A 20,985-nucleotide genomic window follows, 5' to 3' on the forward strand; every position below is an offset into this window, starting at 1 on the left:
ATTAAAAAGGTTTTATCAGGTTGGGATGCAATGTTTTATGGGTATTGAGGTAGTAAGCTTGCCCTTCCACATAACGCACATTAACGTAAAAATTAATTTCTAGCAAAATCATGTTACGAGAATGAGGAATTGTGCTTTGGGACGTAGAATAAACCTTTACAGCGCATTTTCCTCCCACAGTACTTTGAGATCGTATTCAACAAGAGACGCTGGGATGTTTAACTAGAAAGTAGCCGCTAAAAGTCACTTGATTTTATTATTATTATTTATCCAAATGGGGTCTTCAACAGAGTGTATAACCTATAAATAAGCGAGTATACGTATATACATAAGGGGTATATTTACTAGCTATATTCATTAAATCTGATCTTTGCCACAAAGAAGTTAAGCATAGATTCGTTGTTATTAAGCATAGATTCGTTGTTATTGTGCAACGGGATATTTGTCTAAGGTGTACCAAGCTGCTTGGCAGAGGCAAGTTTTGACATGGAGCAGCATTTTATTTGCCTCTGTATCTAATACATTGGTTAACCTTAATTATGCTTAGTTTTAAATACAAAGTAACGACTACGGTTATGTAGAGTAGGTTACGTAATTGCTATAAGCAAAAAGCCGCTACCGGTCTAGATATCCGACCAGTCGCCTATTTAAGTGACGACCATCCTTCCCTCTCCCTGGGAGCTCAGAGGCGCCGATTATTTTGTCAACGTTTGTATAAATTTCATCCCAGAATAAAAGTACGAATCAAATTTTGTAATTCTGGTAACTTCGGGTAGTAATAGAATTTGGCCACTGATAATTGCGAAGATCCTCTGTGAAATTTCGTTTACGTTGCTTAAAAAATTATTTCGTAGATCTATGATGCGTCTTCTGCGAAGATAGCCATTGATTATTTGCTCTGAATGTGTTTACCGTCGGTGCTTAAACGACCTCTTTTAAATTAGTTGATTTTGTTACGCATATAAGATTTTTAGACTCATTTTTTATCAGAATGCCCGTCAGCTTTTTTAATAAGAATTATTGAACAGAGCACAAATTTCAATATTGCCGCACACTTTAAAGTGTTCGTACTTCGACATAAAAAATAAAAATCAGGTATTTTTCCAAACATAGCCCATTTCAGGTATATAAGACCATTTTTTATTGTTGTATACGTATAGATGGATAAATATTACTTACATTTCAGCTACTGTCTGCTGCGGAAAAAGACAGACGGGTTAAACTTTGCTACTTGATATAACTTTCTTTATTATATGACATCTTAATTGCTAGAAATACTTATTGAATCGCACTGCTAGGATCTATCCATGGCCGATATAGGAGAAAAGATTCTAAGTCATAAAAGCTTTAATAAAAATTACTTTAAAAAATATCTCTTTCACTTGAAACGAGAATTACTAGCTAAGAGATAAAACAAGTGTAATCTAAAAGATTCACGTTCACATTGTATGTGCGAACACGTTTCAATATACACGCAAATTTAGATTGCCCTTGTAGCAGACATGCTCCTTTCCTCTCCTTAATGGCCTAGTAAACTTCGTTACACATTAAGTAATGGTCTAGATTTGGAAGTGGGCATAAATACACTGAAGCAGTGGTGCTTAACTTAGACACTAGCGAGCGTAAAACTTGCGTCAGTTGTGCTTTGCATTTTTGGAAGTACTAAAAATTTCGGATTTTCCGTATATTATGAAACTTGTTTGCAATACTGGTCAAGGCGTCTCGGGCCAGTGTTGTTAAATTTGTCCAACACCTTCCGTTTGCCGGGACTGTTTCAGTATTAAGTGCTGCATTGCACAGGCAACAATAGATAAAATTCGACATGAGTGCCGATTATAGAATGAAAAATTGTCGGGTTTTGCGATATCGCTTGCGTACCAAGATGTGTATTAGAACAATTCAACGTCTTATTTTATGTGAATCTTCACAGAGACGCGTATTTTAGCGAATTATGTTGTTTATTGCTAGTCTGCTTTCTTCTCTTGCTGGTCAGAATAGCCCTACGTCTTTGAGATGCTATTCTAACCGTTCTCTTAACAAGACGGCTCCGAAGTAGTTTGAAACGGGTTTCACCGAACACTTTATTCGACGAAACGTTTGTGGCAAATACATTTCTTAAGAACATCAAGCTGAAGGTAAAGCTGGGCACTTGAACAGGAGGGGCCCTTAATTACGAATACTAAGTCCGATTAGACTAAGATCCAAGCAGAGAAGCTCTGGTTTGGAGAGTAGTTCTAAAAAGTTTTTGAACCGTCGTACTATTTCCGCGTTGCATCCTACGCTTAACCGGATTGATAAAGATTTCCTGGGCGGAAGATGAGATACTAGATGTAAAAGTAACAATAAACTTCCCTTATTTAAAAACTTGACATACTACAACCATAGAGCACACACAGCGTCAGCCACATTATACGTAATCACTTACGGAAACAGCGGATGATTCTTTTACCAATAGAGGTATGTTTCCAATGGGTGAAAATGAAATATTTTTGTGAGATCTTATAAATGCTTCCCTGGGGTCGAACATTACCACGCAACTAGACAAGCTATTTAAGGTAAACAATAAGATACTCGGAAACTAATAGTCGCACAGCTTTATTTATATATACAATTCATAATAAATAGGCGGGGCAATAGTTCCCTTTTTCGAAATGCCTAGAGGGCTGATCTGAGCTTTCTCGCTGTGATTTACCGGGGCATTGGCTCGTGCTGGCCTATGGTCCATGCCCCCTAGAGCTATAATGCCTATCTACGTTCGCTACGTGTGACTTCTAGCATATCTATCCAGACATTTGACACTCAAGATATCTCAGCGTCCCCAGCGGATGTGTTTGCACTTGAAAAAAGGCTATGAGATTGATGGACAGAACACAATATTAGTTAAATGGCTTCTGAGCTTGTGAGGAAAGTCGATGAGGATCAGTTAGACTATTAATGCAAATATCTAGTGAGGAAAACGCAGAACACTAATGTCGTACTTGCTCTATGGAATAAGTTCTCTCTATTACCCTCAAGCTATCTGAGCACGGTATGCGACAATTCTGGCTGTTAATACAACCATGTAAATGGAAATGGGCTTTACTTTTATCGCGTAAATGTATTGCTCTGGTGCAATGAATTGAAATCGATGACTGTAGACACAGACTAGGGTCTTCATATATTCGATTATGACTAAGATAACGATTCCTTCCGTCCACCGTAAAAGGTTTAGGCTTTAAGCAAACTCATTGTAGAGAGTAAAACTTTCTATATATATATATATATATATATATATATATATATATATATTTTGTCTACAAAAATATATGCAGGTAAGACTTTCTAAAATACTTTTTTGTTCTATTGCCAAATTCGAACTTGCATAATTATTGAAGTACGCACCGCTACGATATCGGGCCGGTAAATACGCCAGTCTTCTAGAAACTTGTGTGTAAACTAGTTGAACTTACTCCCAGAAAAATGAATTCTAACAGAAAAACACTTAGTCTTGAAAATCAATTTTCAATGGTCAAGTTTGTCCTTCGAGGCTCTAGCTCTGCGGGAATCTATCGAAAACTAATCAAGACATTAGACTAAGACGTTTTAAGTGAAAACAGGCTACGTGGACGGTATAAATGTTTTAACATCGGAGAGCGGAGCTATGAAGACCAGCAAGAAGGTGACCAGATGTCAGGATCCTGAGAACAATAACACATCACCGCAGCCTACGAGGTCTTTCACGAAAGGGAGTTTGAACTCTAGGTACTTTTCACAGCCAAAATTGCCAGAATTATGATTTAAATATTGAAAATGCGAAAATTAGTCAAAAATGGGTCTCCCTGAATTAATTTTGTGCAATTTGCGAAACCCTTATTAATAAAAATTCTGCTTGAGGCAGACGCTCACTATAGATAAGGCATGGTTCAATCTCAACCACAAGCCGGAAAAGGGATGAAGTTAGAGAAACGAGTCGTCGTGGAGAGGAACTGAGTTGGGTGGCAGTGTCGAGTAGGTATGGACGTGAGGCTTGGTAATACTTGTATTAGATATGAAGAACATCTGCTACTACTAGCTACTCACCGAAAATGAAGCAATAAATGCAATCTGCCATGTCGAGTTCCTCAAGAGACTCATGGACGGTTGGCACGCAATCGAAAGTACGCAGTTTGGTTACTTGATGACAATGGCAAGTCTGATCGCCATGTCTTATTTACTTCCTGAATTGATCAGAGGAATATCCAACGTGCATAAACTCACTTATTCCCTCGGTCTAGGTCAGTGTGAAGGGTAATTGTCTGACAAGCTTAAATAATGTTAGACGAATGTAAAATTATTTCATTTTTTTGCTATTTCAATGGAAGTATTATTGACCATCGACTTGAGAATTATCTTTTAATAGAGGTTGTAACGAAAATTGACCCAATAATACCATGTGAAGGCTCATGTTAGGTTTTCAAATTCCATTGAAGACTGCTAAGTAATATAAAGTTATAATCCTTGCTTCTATCTATGGTCCATTATAAAGGCTATACGTATTTTTGTTACTGTTTAAAAAGTTCCCACAGTTTCTAGTATATCAGCTTCCAGCCTGATTTAGACCACGAATTGTACATTATGTTTTATGCACAATACAAGTCTTATCCGGGTGGTGGAGCCGTTCTTTCGATTGACTCTTGCATTAGCGGTAAAGGTGGTGTCGTTGGAAAAGAGTTAGAGGCGACCGGGTGATTTAGGTTTGGAGTCGCGTTAATGTAGCTCTCAGGCTTCCAATTTGTAGAAAGCATCTGCTGACTTTTGTGATATGGGAAGTATATTTTAAATCTTCGTATGTGACATGCTCGTTCAAAAGAAAATATTTAGGCTCTAAGTTTTGACACCAGTATTATCAAATATGCATTTTTGATGTATTGTTGATTCTCTAAAATAGATTGTCACTGGGGATCCCTCTTACCAGCTCATAAAAGCGTTTTTTGACTCCCTTGGAAACGGCCTGGCAATCGGCGATATGCTAAGCTATAAATTTAAAGTAACGTATGGTATTTATAGTTACGCGTGCGGAGCTACCTGGGCGAAAAACTTACGTAGTGCCTGCTTGTGTTCTCTGTAAATTTCACCATTTTTCTAAAACTAGTTTGGTACTATGTAAAATGTATACCCAACTTTACTCTACATAAGAACACTAAAACTGTCTTCGTGGTTCAGCGCGGAAGTGCAATCGTGTAAACCATATACCTTCACAGTTAAGCATCACTGATGTGGTTATAAAAAACTTAAGAAAAAAAGATAAACACTGTAAAAGTTTAGTTACATAGATTATTATTAAGTCAACCGATTCAGCCGATTGGCCTGCTCGCTTTAATAATTATAAATAATTAATATTAATAAAATTTAAGTATGTGATGAGAAAATTATTATTCAATCTCTTTTTACTTTAACGAGAGCAATGAGAGCATCTACACGTAAAAAATAGCATTTACTGCTAATATTTTTCCTACCATATTACCACATCTCGCCCGTGCTTTACGTCGTGGGATTTAATGCTCGATACCCAATTTTCAACTACTTTTTCCATAGCAATAATTCGCTTTGGTGACCAAATCGTTGTCTACGGTTTATATAGCTGTTTGCGTTCAACGTACACTTGTAAAAAAAGTACGGTAATTAATAATAACTTATAATACATCATAACTTATATGTACGCTTTATTTTAAAAAGTGATTTTTGATAAACACTATTTATTAACATGAAAGGGCCTGAGGATGCTCAACTATAATATTATTAAATTTTTATAAAGTTTTGAATCATTCGCTCGGTTAACCTCAAACCAATCCTCTAACCTTTGCAGACGTTTCATGATCAAACAAAGACGACTCTAAAACAAATAAGCAAATTTCAAATTTGTTTATTCGTCTTAGAGTAGTACTAAAAAAACTTGCTCCTTATGCCTCAAACACCTCGCTCAATTTGACCTTTTAATGCTTAGATCACAAAACTTAAGCAAATTTCATCTTTCTAAACGCATGTGGTTAAATTTTAACTAAACAAAAGGAATTATCTGAAATTTTGGGGGACATTTGCTCTATAAACTAAATTTATTTAAAAAAACATTATATACGAATTATATACGAACATTAGATACGAAGTTCACATCTTAGTGAATAGTACGATCCTTTAAGATAAAATATACTAAGCTAACTTTTTTTTATTTACTCGTAAGCTTTAAAATAATATTGAAATTAGGGCTTTTTTAGTGAAATTAAGACTGAGATAATAAAACATGAATTTATGTCTGTGTATGCTCTACTACTAAACGAAAATCAGACTTTAATAATTGCAGAGATTATTCCCGTATCATCATTATGGCTTTCCTAAAGACATATCCCGATACGCCCGGAGCAATTCGGCCGCACAGACAAACGTACTCGGCTCATGAGCAAATCAGGATGGCACAATATGCTGTGCTATGAGACCGCGTTAAGTTATGATGGCGGAACTGGGGCAATGTATTCTTATCTCTTGCGGTCTTCCCTTCGCTTTCACTGCAGTGTCGCTGAGAACAAAAGAGAAAGCGTAGCTCTTTTCCTTCATCCGTGAACAAAGAACATTATTTAGCCCCTTCTGCCTAAGATTCTCTCCAATTTAGTCTGCCTTTGTCTCGTTTGACATCCTTCTCCTTGTTCTTTTGTTTTCTCACCTTCGTGATACGATATTTTAATATATGTGTACATTTTGTTGCTAAGCCCACTAGAGGATTCACTGTGCAGCTACCGTTGGTACTTTTGTAGTTAGCAAGAAGCTTCAGATGATCCATTTGAAGGCAACACCCCTCTGTCGATGCTATACACGTTCCCCGTCGGTCCCAGTATGTCGCTATCTATCGCAGGCGGGTAGAAAAGGACACTATCGATCGGAACGTACTAAAAAGGAGTTCGGCACCATATACGATGCGATTAGAAAAGAATGACTCCTCTGGCTGCGACCCTATCATTAATACTCTGCGTAGTCTCCCATTACAGTTTTGCCTGATCCCTCGCTTCATAATCTTGATTAGGGTATAATGCCATAGTCGGTCCCGGCTTTGATTAAATGGAGTTAGGGGGATACCGCTATAATACGTTTCTACAAAAGAAGCACACCGCAAATTTTTTTGAGGGCAGGCTAATGAAGGTGAACGCTTATGTAATATTTCCGCCTTGTATCTACAAATAAAAAAAACAATGGATTCATTTTCGGGTGACGATAATGTCCAATGTTTGACTCAAAATACTGTCAATTCTTGTACCTTCCAAAATTCAGAGTTATTTTTTTTAGTCTTCAATATGAAATTTTTCGAAAAAAACAGCCGCTTACATGCGATAGAATAACAAGGTTTGATTACGCATCGCTGAGGTGTCCTCGTGGTAGTTAAATGGATAACGTATATGCCTGCAAATCATAGAAACACGTTGTGGTCTAGGTTCAAACCCGGACGTAGACAGACCTCGTTTCATGCTGGGAGCTAGCCGTCTGATGGAATGCAATACGAAACGAAAAACTTGAAACATAGAAACACGTAGGGTTGGATTTGGCGTAACATCCAAGACGTAATTAAGTAGCTCACAGCGAGAAGAGTGACGTAATAAAGTGATCTTCATATAGACAACATGTTATGTGAAAATTTCATTTCTAGATAACGTTGTTACTGAGTATCTAAAAATTAATTCATCTGTCCGTTATCTACTGTACATAGCGCAGCGGTTTTGCTGGATCCGATTGTACAACCTTGGACTTCGCGGGCCGTCTACGTATTATTACTAATGAATAATAGAAATTAGATAGTCATAAAACTAAAAGGTTATATATATAAATTTCTTTCAACAACGTTTGTGTCGCCTCGTCTACACATATGAATGCGTGTGCAAATATCCAAAGAAAATAATTTGCTCATTTTTAGAGCTTGCATTTTGGCGGTGTCTAAAATAAACGACCATATAGTGCAGAAAGGGAATATATGGGCTCAGAAAATGACACGTGGAGAAAAATGATAGGTGGAACGCCCTACTGGTAAACACCGCACGTATCATCGTTGTGGTACGTAGTGGAAGTGTCTATCGTAGAGCATTGACACTGTCTCTGTCGCGTATTCCAGCCACTCGGAAACTTTCATTCGTAGAAAAAGCTAACAGTTGGCAGTGCACTATAGGATTCACATTTCACTAACTTTCTGTTACAGAGCCGCCATACTCACGACTGTATTTACGATTGAATGTAAAGAAGTACCTGATTGTGTACTGGAACTGGTTACGTTCAGGATCTCGATTTCAATTGTCAGTGAACAAACAGGCGTTACTGAACCAAGAGTTTATACAGCCAAGTGGTTATAATAAATAAAGACGAGTTAAACAATTTATTAAGTTAGACTATCTCAGAGTGAGTGTGACCTGATGAGGATCCAAGCAGATATGGATTTGTCAGACCGCGTAATTTAGCCGCGTTGTCAGACCGCGTGTGTGCTTATTAATACTTTCCCTACTTCGAACGTGATATAATATTGGATGGTCGAAAAAGTATTCACGGTTTTTAAACCAAAATTGGAGAAAATATGTTATATTATAAAATTACACTACTGTACTAGATACGCGTAATTTTAACTAATAACCGTTTGCCATTTTCCTGGTAACACCATGATTTTCTCACTGCAAAATGCATTAATATTTTTTATCCAAGTCTTTTCAGTTTTTGACGAGTAGCTGCAAATGTTTATAGTCTGGCATTGTCATGGTAAGAGGCGGAGCCCACTCTGTTCTGCCCGATTTTCACCACTTCTGACCAATCAGAGCTCGATTTCATTGCATTTCTGCAGTTTCGCAGATGGAAAAACGGTCCAATGAATTCTTTTCCGTCAATCGCGGTAAGGCACCGAAACGCGGCACCTCTTTTTGTAGCCACGCTTTTGAAAATGGTTTAAAACTGTTTGGTAATGAATGTTTTAGTTCCTTGACAATCTCGTAACTAGTTACATATGTGTCTTGCTCAACTTTCGCAATAATTTTTTTCCAATATTGGTTGATCACTACAAGGAGAATCTTTTACGTTGATATTTCCAGAACCAAGTTTCCTCCGATCACGCATTTTGACTACAAATAGCACAATTTCTTTGTAGGTTTTGGTAGTATTTGTGCCTTTGTTATTATGAAATTGTGGAATATAGAGAGTTGTTGCAAAAATAACGTTCTGCGTCAAGGCACTCCAATAAATTTAGCACATCTACTACTTTCAAATGATCTTAAATTTGGATCTTACATCCTACTAAATAAACCAGCAATTCTTTTCGACAGCCCAATAACGTGCCCTCGCATAGCTAAAATATAGCTGAGCATAATTTCGAATTGCTTGCATCCGATGGGAAAGATCTCACAGGCGGACTTTGAAAAGGGACGCAAAGTCATCCAGCTGCATGGCTACACTTAATTGTGTACGTCTCGGTGGATCATTGAAAAACACGAATGGCAATGTCTTTTGCGCTCAGTTTACAGCCTAGGCATAAGTTCATCGGACTGCGCCCTTTCAGGCTCGAAACAACAGACACATTTAAAAAATGGTTCTATAAACGATTTGCCTCCATAAATTCCTATTTCGTTATCCGACAAATCTTTTTATTGTTTGAACTGTAAAATAAGGCCACCAAAAACCAAATGAATCATTTTATTACCAAAGGTTTGTCTCTACTAAAAGTTGTCAATGTTGAACTTCAACCGATAAGCATAACTACCTTTTAACCGACGACTATATCAAAGAGACGCATAAGGATACGTTTATGGACCAATGGTCCAATTCATACGTAGATTTAAGTGAAAATAAATTGTAGTTATTATTTGTATCTGCCCTCCAACTAAGCGAGATATGGCGAATACGCACTTATTTAAAGAGTTTAGCAAATACTCATAATATAAACGCATAAGTTCCACCTCGCCCCTCGAAAGCTAATTTTAGCACCGGCCATGAAAACAAACTGATAAAGTGTAAAGAGCGTCTATTTCTGGAGTACTGGTGGATATCCTACTACGCAGATTGTTTCTTCTAAACTAAAAAATGTCGTTAAAAATATTAAATTGCAGAGCGTCCGTATATAATTTTTCTTGTAAAGGGATGCAATGCTTCGCAGCTTAATAGACTCACGGGGAACACCATATTTCGATGTTTCGCGTTTCAGAAAGCAGTCCTGAATACCCAATAAGGCACGTATACCTTATAGTAAAGAGAGGGCCATATATATAAGCAATACAACAATTCAAGAACAATTAGGATATTATCAAAGTTTAACTAAAACTTGGGTACAATTAAAATTTGCAATATAGGATTGCATAAGTGTGATGCCGTCTTTGAACATTAAACAATATAAGTTTTCAACTTGAGATCAGCGGAAAAGATTACGCCTATATCTTTATACGCCGGACACAGCATCTGACCTCGATTTAGAAGACGTACAATGTCATCAGGAGCAGTTTTAATAGCAGTGTACTTTAATGATAGATTGTATTTTGTTACTGTACAAACAAGTTGCAGCTGCGTCAGTTCTCAGAAATCTACAGGTGCATCTTCTCGGCACAGAATTTTAAGTTTTTGGCGCATACTTTATATTTGAGAGGAATATCTTCGAGTAGAAGCTTGAGACCTTGACAAAATAGCATGTATAGAGAAGGGTCTAAACAAGAGCCTTACAGCATCCCGGACAAAGCTTTTACAGGCCCTAAGAAGAACTGACTTTCCTTGTGGAATGAGCGATCTATAAGGTCGGCGTGACATCAGCCTGGGACCCATATTAAAAGCGGGCATTTTCAAATACGCGAGAAAAGTCAAAACAAATGTTATATAGTGCATATGATGATTTTTATCAATTACCCAATTATGAACAACTTTTAGTGGGTGAATTTAGGTTGATTTGCTTCCGGGAAGTTCCTGTTCATTTTAATTTAGGAGTTTAAACGAGCACAGGCAAGTGTATGTGTAATCTACGATGATATCTTTGATTAAAATAACTTATGAAAAATAAGAAGATAGCTCTCAGCAACAGAGTGATGTTCTTCTTGTTGACTAGAATTATATTACTCTCTTGGAGTACACTTGTGTAATAATGAACGTGTGTAATAACATAAAACAGTTAGTACATTTTGATGAGTTTTGCAATAGGTTCAATACACCGGTTGTACAATACATCCATCCTTGTTACTCAGCTTCATAAAATCCGAAAGCACCGTTCGGCTAAAGATTTGAGTTTTAATACTCATATCTGAAGCACCCACATTTAAAGAACACTCCTAATATGAAAGTAATTCTGTAGAATGGTACGCTTTTTTAAAGGTCGACAGCTTTAATGGCTCATCTATTCCAGACAGAACTGGTATTGTGCACTTAGGCTGCTTTTCATTTTAAGCTTCATCCTTTTACCTAAGCTCCGATTTTCGTTTAAATAATACTGTGGACCGATGATAGGAATTGCTGGTGCCTTTCGAATGCGAAAGGCTGCATCGCCTTTAGGTTTCTCTACCACAACATACGCGCTACGCCCCTTTGCTTGTAAACCCGGATTTTTAATAGCATCATCTGCACCCACAGTTCTAACTCTATATTTCAAGCGGTCTTTTTTCTTTTGGAACTTCTGTTGTCATTGTCGAACTGATCTTCCAGATACTCATAGTACCATGAATGAAATCTACAAATTGTGTCGCGCCATCCTACGGTACCTCCGGAAGAGTCTCATCTCCTTGTCACAAATCACTTTCGCTGTTTATCCACTTCCCTTCTTGCTGTTGTTCCGGCGTCTTCGAAGACCGGGCGTACCTATAGGGTGAGTGTTGCGTTACCCTCCGCATTTAGATTGCAATAAACACGTATTTCCGATAGAGCTGCACGAACTGTAAAAAAGCAGGTTTGGCAAGGTTATAGCCTAAATGAAGGAATTACCAATGACACCTTCCACCCCCCGCTCCCCGGGGAATTTAACCAATTCTAAATGTTCAGTAGAAAACCACCGTGAAGTGAAACCTGGCTGCCCACTGAGATTGCCGTCCACTCATTTTCTTGGCCTTCTTTTCGCTTACTTTTTCTCCAGTATGTTTTATAAGGAATGTCCGGTACGGCGTCATGTTATCATCTTGTTAATCCATACCAAATTTCCTAAGAAGGCTATCGATACTGTGACGGGCATCAATAGTTCACGGCAGCCTGTTTTTTTTTGGTCTCTGAGTATTTGACTGTATTCTGGTCATCAAACTAAATTTTTGTTTGTTTTCATTATGGCCCCGTTTACGTGTGGCCTGCAGCTGAATGATTTACTTAGGTGCACACCCAGGTATGTTGCCTCATGTATTATTTTAATTTGTTTACTATTTAGGTATAGGTTTATAAAGTGTTTTTTGCTTTCCAATAAGCAGAACCCTTTTTTATTTTTCGATAGCCAGTTTGAAGCCGGATTTCGCTATCCAGTTCGAGACGACGCTTGGGGTCTTGTTGGCGAACAGTTTTGTTTTTATCGATTTTTCGGTTTGAACAGTAAAGGCTACGTTATCTCCAGGCGTCACCGTTTTCATTCTACTAGAGAATTTTTGAAGGTGGAAAATGTCATTGTACGCTGTGTTACAAAATAGCGGCCCTGAAGTAGATCTTTAGGGGATGTTCGTTTTCATGTTCAAGATAATTCCCGTGCGTGTAATCCCCTCTTTCTTACCTGTAGGCAACTGACGATTAGTCGGACCAGATATGGATGTAGCCTCCTTGTAAGGGCAGACCAAACTCTTCCGCGAATCTCCGGTGTGCTTTTCCTGTTCTAGTTCTGAAGCTAATGGCAATAGTGTTGGTAAGATAAATAGGTCTGTATTTACCGCTATTCTCTAATATTCGCACCACCGCTGACTTTTTTCAGTTGTTCGGCGGCTTGTCTCCTCTGAGAATTCTTTCTATCTTCGGAAACTCCTTGCAGAGGATTTTCACTGCCTCTGGAATATTAACGTTTAGATTAAAAGCATTTCCTTTCCCACCTTATCTGGTTAGTGGCTTTTAGGACTTCGACAGTTGTAACTGGTGATATGTCGTTCAAATGTCTTTAAGCTGACTTTCCGGAAGAATAAACTCGGGAATGTTTACCTTGTGAATGTTTCTCACTTTGCCCCGTACAACTTTACATAAGCAACCCATAAATCTCAGTTGAGTTTTTCAAGAAGTTCCCCCAGCACTTACACTTGCTATTTGCAACGAAATACCCAGCTATCAGATTAGAGATTGCTTGCGTGTCACCTGTGCTTTTTTGGATGGTTCAATGAGTCTACAAGCAAATCTTTTTCGCTTTCCCGCTATGCTGGAACTCTAATTTTTTAATTTACTTGTTTCGTTTGCTTGGAATGCACAATGAGGTTATTGACCGGCAAACAAGTTTCTGTTCGCGCCTTAATGGCTTCCCTATGCTTAAGGTAGTTCATGGAAGTAAATGTATATTTTTCCGCAAGGGAGTATGCGGATCGGTTGTATGCCTTCACAAAACGACCGACCTCTCCGTATCTGTAGCATCGTTTTTCTCCTACTTTATCATGTTTGCATCCTCCTGCAGTGCGGCCCACTTTTCCAACCGATGACTGAAGCCGCCGATATAGAGTTCACTATGTGCCATCAACTTTCGGGCAGCACTTCGCGGCATAGTGCCAAGTCGATGCGAGCCACCGTTTTTGCCTACATGCTAATTGTCCAGAAATCCCAGTGCTTCTTGAAATTATATTTCTATCTATTTGGCGTTCGCAAATGACCACTGTAATGCCAGCCTCATGCTGTTTGACGTGACACTTAACGGTATTGAAAATATCTCTAAAAACAGTCTTTTTTTGACTTTAACTCTAATTGTACTTTTTGCAATTGCTGTCTCACTTATCCATTGACGCGAGGTGCGTTCCGTGCCCTAGGAGATCACAGTCCTTTTCCAATTACAATCTTCATATTAGAGTTACTCAACCAATAGTATGCCTCAACTATCCGAGGGTGCCGAAGAATTTCCCACGATTACCATGCAAACCGTTAGATACCTGGCGGTCGGCCGGCGTTTAGCGGTAGAATGATCGTCATTTTCATCGATCACCTCAATAGCATCGTTACTGCAAGATATGACGATTGTCCTAGCCTAGCTACAGTTAGTGCAGAGCTGTATTGTACAGTAAGCTGCTCCGATAGAGCTTTGTTAGTTTTAGAACCGTATGACTCTTGTTTTTTACGTTGCCAGGAAGTTCCTCTCCCTAAAGTTCCTGCTTAAAATTGTCTTCGGGCGATTCTGTTACAACTACTGCCGTCTATTCTTCAAGCGCCTTGGCTTTACTGAGGTTATTTTCAATTGCCTCTGTTTCTTTCTTAGCTTTGAACTCCATAAAGCGTTCTTGTTCCAAATAATTGTCCCACCTAATGTACACGGTGTATTTCAGCACAGAAAGCTGCGCTGAAGAAACGTCCTCCAGGCTTTTCTTGAGCTCGGAATTATCCTCTAATAATGATTCCACGTAATTAGGAAGCTCTTTTAGTTGCGCAACTAGTACTGAGGTTTTTCACAACCGACCGTCATTTCTGCTTTGTGGGTCCCTATTACTATTACTTTCAGCTTTATTATCTCAGTTTTATCCTGTACTTATGTCTTGTTGTATTCTTCTCCGAGATCTTCCAGTATCTATATCGACGTCTTTAGCACCTTCAAAAGGTCTTCGTAGTTGGCTGGTGATCAACTAGTAGATCCGTCTATATTATCTACTTTCTTGTTTTTTTTTTTGCTTTGTCCCGTTCTCCTTTAGCACAACAAGTACACGGGCAGTTTATGAATAGTTTTGGTTATTTCAGAAAACGCCGTTTGCGGTGTCTTAGTCATAGTGGACTCGTTGCATGGTCACGTTTTTCTTCGCTTTCCTCTGTAATCTACATTTTTGCTTTGTTTAGTTCATAATCAGCTACTAAGTTTGTGCCTTTCCAGCGAATGCCGCGCAAGGCATCGCTGAAAGCTTTTTTTCTCGTTTTCGAAGTCCACGATCACTTTGATCTGCAGTCTCAAAAAATTCTTCAATTTTTCGCCAAATCTGAGTAGCCTCCTGGCTGGCTCTTAGGGAAAATTCTTGGCAGCGGGCCCGTATGGCCAAAGAGGCCCATCTTCAGTAGACTCAAGGTAAGCTGAGCTCAACGGAATGCCTCGCTTTAGTCAAGCTTTGACGGTATTCTGGCTATAGCTGATGTCTCTCTCTTTTTTCCAGTTAAATTTATAGTTACAAAAAATCAATTTACTCCATAAACGTTTCCCTAAGAAAAAGCATGCCACAGGGTACTAGAATAAGCATCCATCTCTAATATCCCAACTTATCTTGCACCGTGTTCTTGAAATTTCGCAACTTCATGAAATGTTAACCCCACAATTTCTATCCCGCTCAAAGTAGCAGTTAACTATCTGCATGGGCTATGAAGCATAATGTATCTATATCACAGCTATATAGAAATATCGTAGCCAACGTTCTGTTTCACTTAGGAAATTGAACTAGATACATAAATGCTTGCAATGACAAGAACTTGACGGCAAAACGACTTATTGAAAGACAATACCGAGAGGTTTGCGGGTACGCAACGTTAGCTGATAGTAGATTGATAACCATGTCAATGTATCCGCAGAGTCTACAGTAGCGTGCCAGTTATTTTCCGATTATTACTCCAGTACTGCCCGGTGTAAAAGCTTAGAACTCAAATTAGTCGCTTGCCCTCAGGTGTCAAGAAGAACATACGCATGTCGTCTTTGACAAACAGGCATTGAGAAAACACAGAGTCGCTTGTTAATCCCAACACTAAGAAAGAAGCACACATCGGTTTATTTGCCGTTAAATCGCTTCTGGAAATGGTACCTTTGAGACGCCTAACTTGGATCGATCCTTTAGTATGGATCATTTTAATAAAGCTTTTTGGTAGATCATAGAAATTCTTTAAATACTAAACATTCTGTGTTGTTTATTGTTGCCAGTACAGCTGTCAATTCAAGCCAGCAACTAAATTAGACAAGTGGGACAAGGTTTATTTTTTAATTGCATGCATTATATCCAATAGTTTCACAATAATATGCGAACTAAAGAACAGTTGAACGATAGCTAGAAATCGAGAAGTGGCTAAGTTAAACGTCTAGACGGTAAATAATTTAGTTGTACCTTAGGAAAGAGTATCTACCAAATTATGCTATGGCAAAAGTATAAAATATCTAAAAACATTTTTTAATTCCTCAACTAGTCGGAGTTTGGTTACCCACATCTATGTATGAACAATTAACAACCATGACAACAAAGCTTAGACTTTTTGAGAAAAAGCGCCTCATTAAGCCTCATTAAGTTAAGGCAGCAGTAGCAGAAGGTACTGAATACTCTGGGGCCCTTAAGATATATTGCATTAACCGTCCCGCAAATTTGATAGCTCAGCATTAAGCCTCTAACTAGACGACAAAACTACCCTTAGAAGTAAGTATCTAAAGAATATGAACTGAAACTATTTACAGCTCAGAAATTCGTAGTCATCTTGGGGAAAACAATTATTTGATGGCTATATTGTAACAAGAAAAAAAAAAGCAGAAAATTTCTATATAAATTAAAAGGTATGCCTATATTATAAAATTCAAAAAGAACGAACTTTTATGAACCTTTCACGAATTCTAAACGGCTATCGTCCAATTGCATTAAAATAAATTATTTGCTTGTTTTATAAAATAACTAATATGCACGTTCCATATGAAAAAAACTCGACAAAAATTGTACTTATCCAACTGACTTCATCTCACTTTACGGGGTCAATTGAGGTCGAATGGGTAGACGGACTTAGGTTTAGCAATATAGAAAATTCATTTATAGTTTACAGTGCAACTCCTTGCCTTCACCTGGCGCCCATTTTAGACTCGGATGAACATCACGAACTGGATCCTCGGGACTTGACGGTCAGATTGTTTTCTAATTTATGCGATAACAATATTGTAATTCTCGTTACTCAGCTGGCAACTCAGAAAAACAGCACCAATTAGAGTAGGTTGGGTTATACATCAGGCTCTAATAATATCTATGAATAGATGTGCGGCGTAAAGTAGCCCATGTCTATCATACAAAACTGCGCTAAAAAAGTAATATCACAATCCAATTTAAGAGAAAACCTCGACCGAGTAGCTGTAGCAAATTCATCTTTGTGATGACGAAAGGCGTCGTAAAATCCCCGGTTTTTTATTAACATTAACCTAATCTTTTACTTAAATATTATATTCACTACAATGTTGTTTCGTCCAGCCCAGCCCATACAAAATTTATATTTATATCAATTTTTATGACTTATATCCATAAGTTTAGTATTTCATCATGTTTTTTTTCTAGTCTGTTTGCGGAAAATAAAAATCATGGTAAACCTTTTGAGAGTCTAAAAAATGTAAAGCTCTCAAAAAAGTACTCAGGTAAAGAGCAAGCGTTTGCAACCCAGTAGTAACACTAATATAGAAAAAAATTATCAATTTTTTCAATCTTTTCAATTTTCAATATACTAATATAAGTTTTAGATAATCACTGGATGCAATAGCTGATTTTCCCAAGAAGATCAAACTTATAAGTTCTAACATGTTGTGTAAGTTCAATGAGAGCGTATATGACATACCCATGAAACGTTTCCCTACAAAGCTGTTCAAAGTTTTTACTGTGACCGATGTTTTCGGATGTAATCGGTGTCTTTAACGATATGCCATAATATTGATTGACCACATGAGCGCTTTTGGGGGCACGCTAAGGAATGCAGTGCAGAGCTAGCTAAGAACAAGGTACGCGAAAAGACTAAAGGTCAATACCAGGTTTCGCGATAAGGGGCTTAATTCATACAGAAGTCGGCCCCTTTACAAGGAAATCATATTTTAGCCAAATTTCACCAATATAATGGACTCGTTTTCAAGGGGCACTAGATAGACTTCAAAAATACGATCAAGTTAAAATCTAGAGTTGAGCCTCTTTGCGTCGAAATCTGTTTTCATAACAATTATATCATTATTTTTTTAAATCTCTCAAAATTTTGAGTAACAAAACTTTGTTTGTCATTTGTAAAGCAGATTTACTTGCGAGACAGGGGTGCTTCCACCGATTAAGCAAAACCCAACTGGAGACAAGTATACTTTGTGGGGAAGGCTTAGAAGAGCGCGCATTTTCCTTTTAGGCTTCTGGGCATGCAGACCGTCCAAACAGGCCAAGCATATGTGGGCTGACCATAAATTCGAAACATCGAGGACGTAAAAGGTTTTGCTGGCTATATGCATATGCGATTTAAAAGAAGATTCATACCGAGGAGGCAACTTGGGAAGGAAATATTATTCGGAAAATACCTAGGGAAGAGTCGACTAACTAGTAGCTAGTACAGATATTGCTACTACAGGATCGAGTCCCGCATGTTGGGGAGTACGGTGCCAGGTGAACTGTGGAATTCGGTGCTTCTGTCAGTTCACAGAGTCTTTAATGTAGATTCGGTGTTCAATAGAGGATTAAGCTTAAGGGCGTAGCGGTGCGGTGTTTGTAGCTAACTGCTTTGGCAGAACCGAATCCAACAGCTGGAACACGGTCAACACGAGCGTGGGACGCAGGAAATCCTGCCCTTCCAGTGGTGTTAATAAAAGAATGATTTGGTTGAAACATGAACATATTTGCCAATAGGTTCTTGACAAGCCGCTTTTGGGTTGCATTTAGAATGGTCATAGCTTCCCATAGGCACCTTTCTGGTATGAACAGGAACGCAAATGCAGAACCAATCGCGAGTTTCGAGTTATGATTTGCTTTGGACCAGTGCAGAAACTGCTTACAAGGACATACTTGGTACGGATTGCTTCACGAATACTGGTACAACGCATAAAAATCGCGCTATATTGAAATCGCGACATAGTGTTTTTAACTACTGAACCGAACGATAAATTTTTGTCATAAAATCGGTTTTGATGGGGTTTGCATTGTTAACTGGAGAATCAATTCTTTCTTATAGGTCTCAGACCGTCGCTCATACTTGCGGCCAGACAGCTAATCGGTCACAACAGCAAAGGATCATAGCCAAAACCGATAGTCTTTAGTTCCACTTTAACCTCCATAACCTTCGCCTTTTTTAAGTAAAGTAATTTCGAAATACTTAGAGTGTCCTAAGTGCGAACTAATAGCGACTGTTTGGCGTTCATGAGTTACTAAACCACCCCCTGCTCCTTTTATAACCCCAAAATATAGTATAAGAATAAAAAATTCGTAGTTAATCTACATGCGAGTCGATCCACGCTTGGGACGTTCTTCACACGTGCCTCTGCGTTCTGAAATACTACTTGATCCAACAACTATCTACAGCTTATCAAACACTGAAACTTCAAAACCTATCTTTCGGACATGAAGCCGCCAAATACGACTTTAGACGTCCGCGTCGTGTAATGCAAGGGATCAAGTAGCACCCTTAACATTTTATTCGGGTCGCCGGTCACCTCACCCGCGGCGACTGAATTGTTACCTGCCCATCTTTATAGGCACTCTGTCAGCGATACGGAGAAATTAGGTCAGAAAAAAAACTACTATTACACAATTTTCGATTTTACAAAACTCAGATGAAAAGCTTTCTTGTACGTATATCTATTCCTTTTCTCCTTTATTTGATTCTGTTTATGATATTGCGTACGTTTTACTATTTACTGGATCTCTTAGTTATTGCGCATTTCCATTTTGTCTCACCTTGAAATAGACAATACGTTTACAAATAAACACATCACAAACACCTAACTATTGTCGTATGATAGTGAAAGACAGCGCGTTATGTGCGAAACAATTACTCGGTTTCTATCGACTTGTAAACGCGGAAAAATTCCAATGGTTTTTCATGCGTAACGTGATTGCATGACAAATAACGATGATTTGATTTGTCTATTAAATTTCAATTCCGTGCTTGTAAACCCCATACCGTAGCCGCTATGCAGGTTCAAAATTTACTACGATGCTAAAACATAACGTCTTCATAACGTCTAACCTGGTCATGTTTTCACTTCACCTATGACATCCCAGATTTCAGAAAGACACTAGTAACTGCGAAGTACGTGTAGAAGCGCGTGCTCGATATACGGTTATATGGCTACCTATCTAACCCACTATAGGATTTCAAAATGGAGATGAACTCAACTTATTGCCAGCTACAACCTTTGTAGTGTAACTATGTATTTTCCGGCTGACCACTCCAAGAACACAATGTTCGACAGTGTCTTTTTCGTAACTGCCGAAATTTGACATTGCATAGAGTTTGAATTCATAAATTGTGGTAGGGACCTATCCACGCAGAGATTTCTTTCCGAAGGCCTCGAAGCTTTCCAGAACGGCAATACACCGGGTGATCCGTTAAAAAGTACAGGCTCCTCAAGTGCATTCGTAAAGAAACTTGCTCGTTATAGCAATGTCTGATGAACCCAAATCTCTGATCCAGATTGGCGGTATCCCGTTCGTGGTATATAGGGCGCAACGTAAGGCGCAACAGAGCCAGTCTTGCGCGTATAAAGATAAGCGAAAGTGCAATTGCCAAATTACGCGGTCACTTGTGGCAATTCAAGACCATATTGTCATAAATAGATAAATCTCAGGATTGATAATTAGAGCACGGCGCGCTGAAACAAAACAGATGTTTTTTTTTTCTCTAATAATTCTTATCTGCCCATCAGTTTATAGAATTTTGAGTTTTTTATTATTTAGTCAGCTACACTTTACGTTTTGATAAGTCATTTCTGTAGATAACAACTGTGTATGAGATATTGGCTTATATATATTTTATGTACCCTATAAGGGTATATATATCCTATATAAGGAGCATATAATAATATCTATAAGTTATGTGTGCGTTATTCGCTCGAAAAAATAGCTGATATAGTTTTTATCTCAAATCCAGAATTGCAGAAAGAATTTCTAATCGCAGGAATTGTTCTGATTGGATCTGTATCTTACAGTTTCTCTGTCGTAAAACTAT

The 20,985-nt window shown here is 38.3% G+C and overlaps 1 long non-coding RNA gene across 2 annotated transcripts in view; it reads left to right on the forward strand.

The window, feature by feature from the left end:
• LOC111265575 (uncharacterized) overlaps window positions 1-20,985 on the forward strand; it is a 52,809-nt gene that overhangs the window by 23,321 nt on the left and 8,503 nt on the right. The window contains exons 3-4 of one of the 2 annotated variants that reach the window (XR_015313105.1): window positions 11,647-11,806; window positions 12,692-12,814. This is a non-coding gene — a long non-coding RNA (uncharacterized LOC111265575). The remainder of the gene's footprint in view (window positions 1-11,646; window positions 11,807-12,691; window positions 12,815-20,985) is intronic. The other variant, XR_002683527.2, reaches the window with a different exon arrangement.

Source organism: Varroa jacobsoni, unplaced genomic scaffold (genome assembly GCF_002532875.2).
Source record: "Varroa jacobsoni isolate VJ856 unplaced genomic scaffold, vjacob_1.0 scaffold_988, whole genome shotgun sequence".
NCBI classification, from domain to species: Eukaryota; Metazoa; Arthropoda; class Arachnida; order Mesostigmata; family Varroidae; genus Varroa; species Varroa jacobsoni.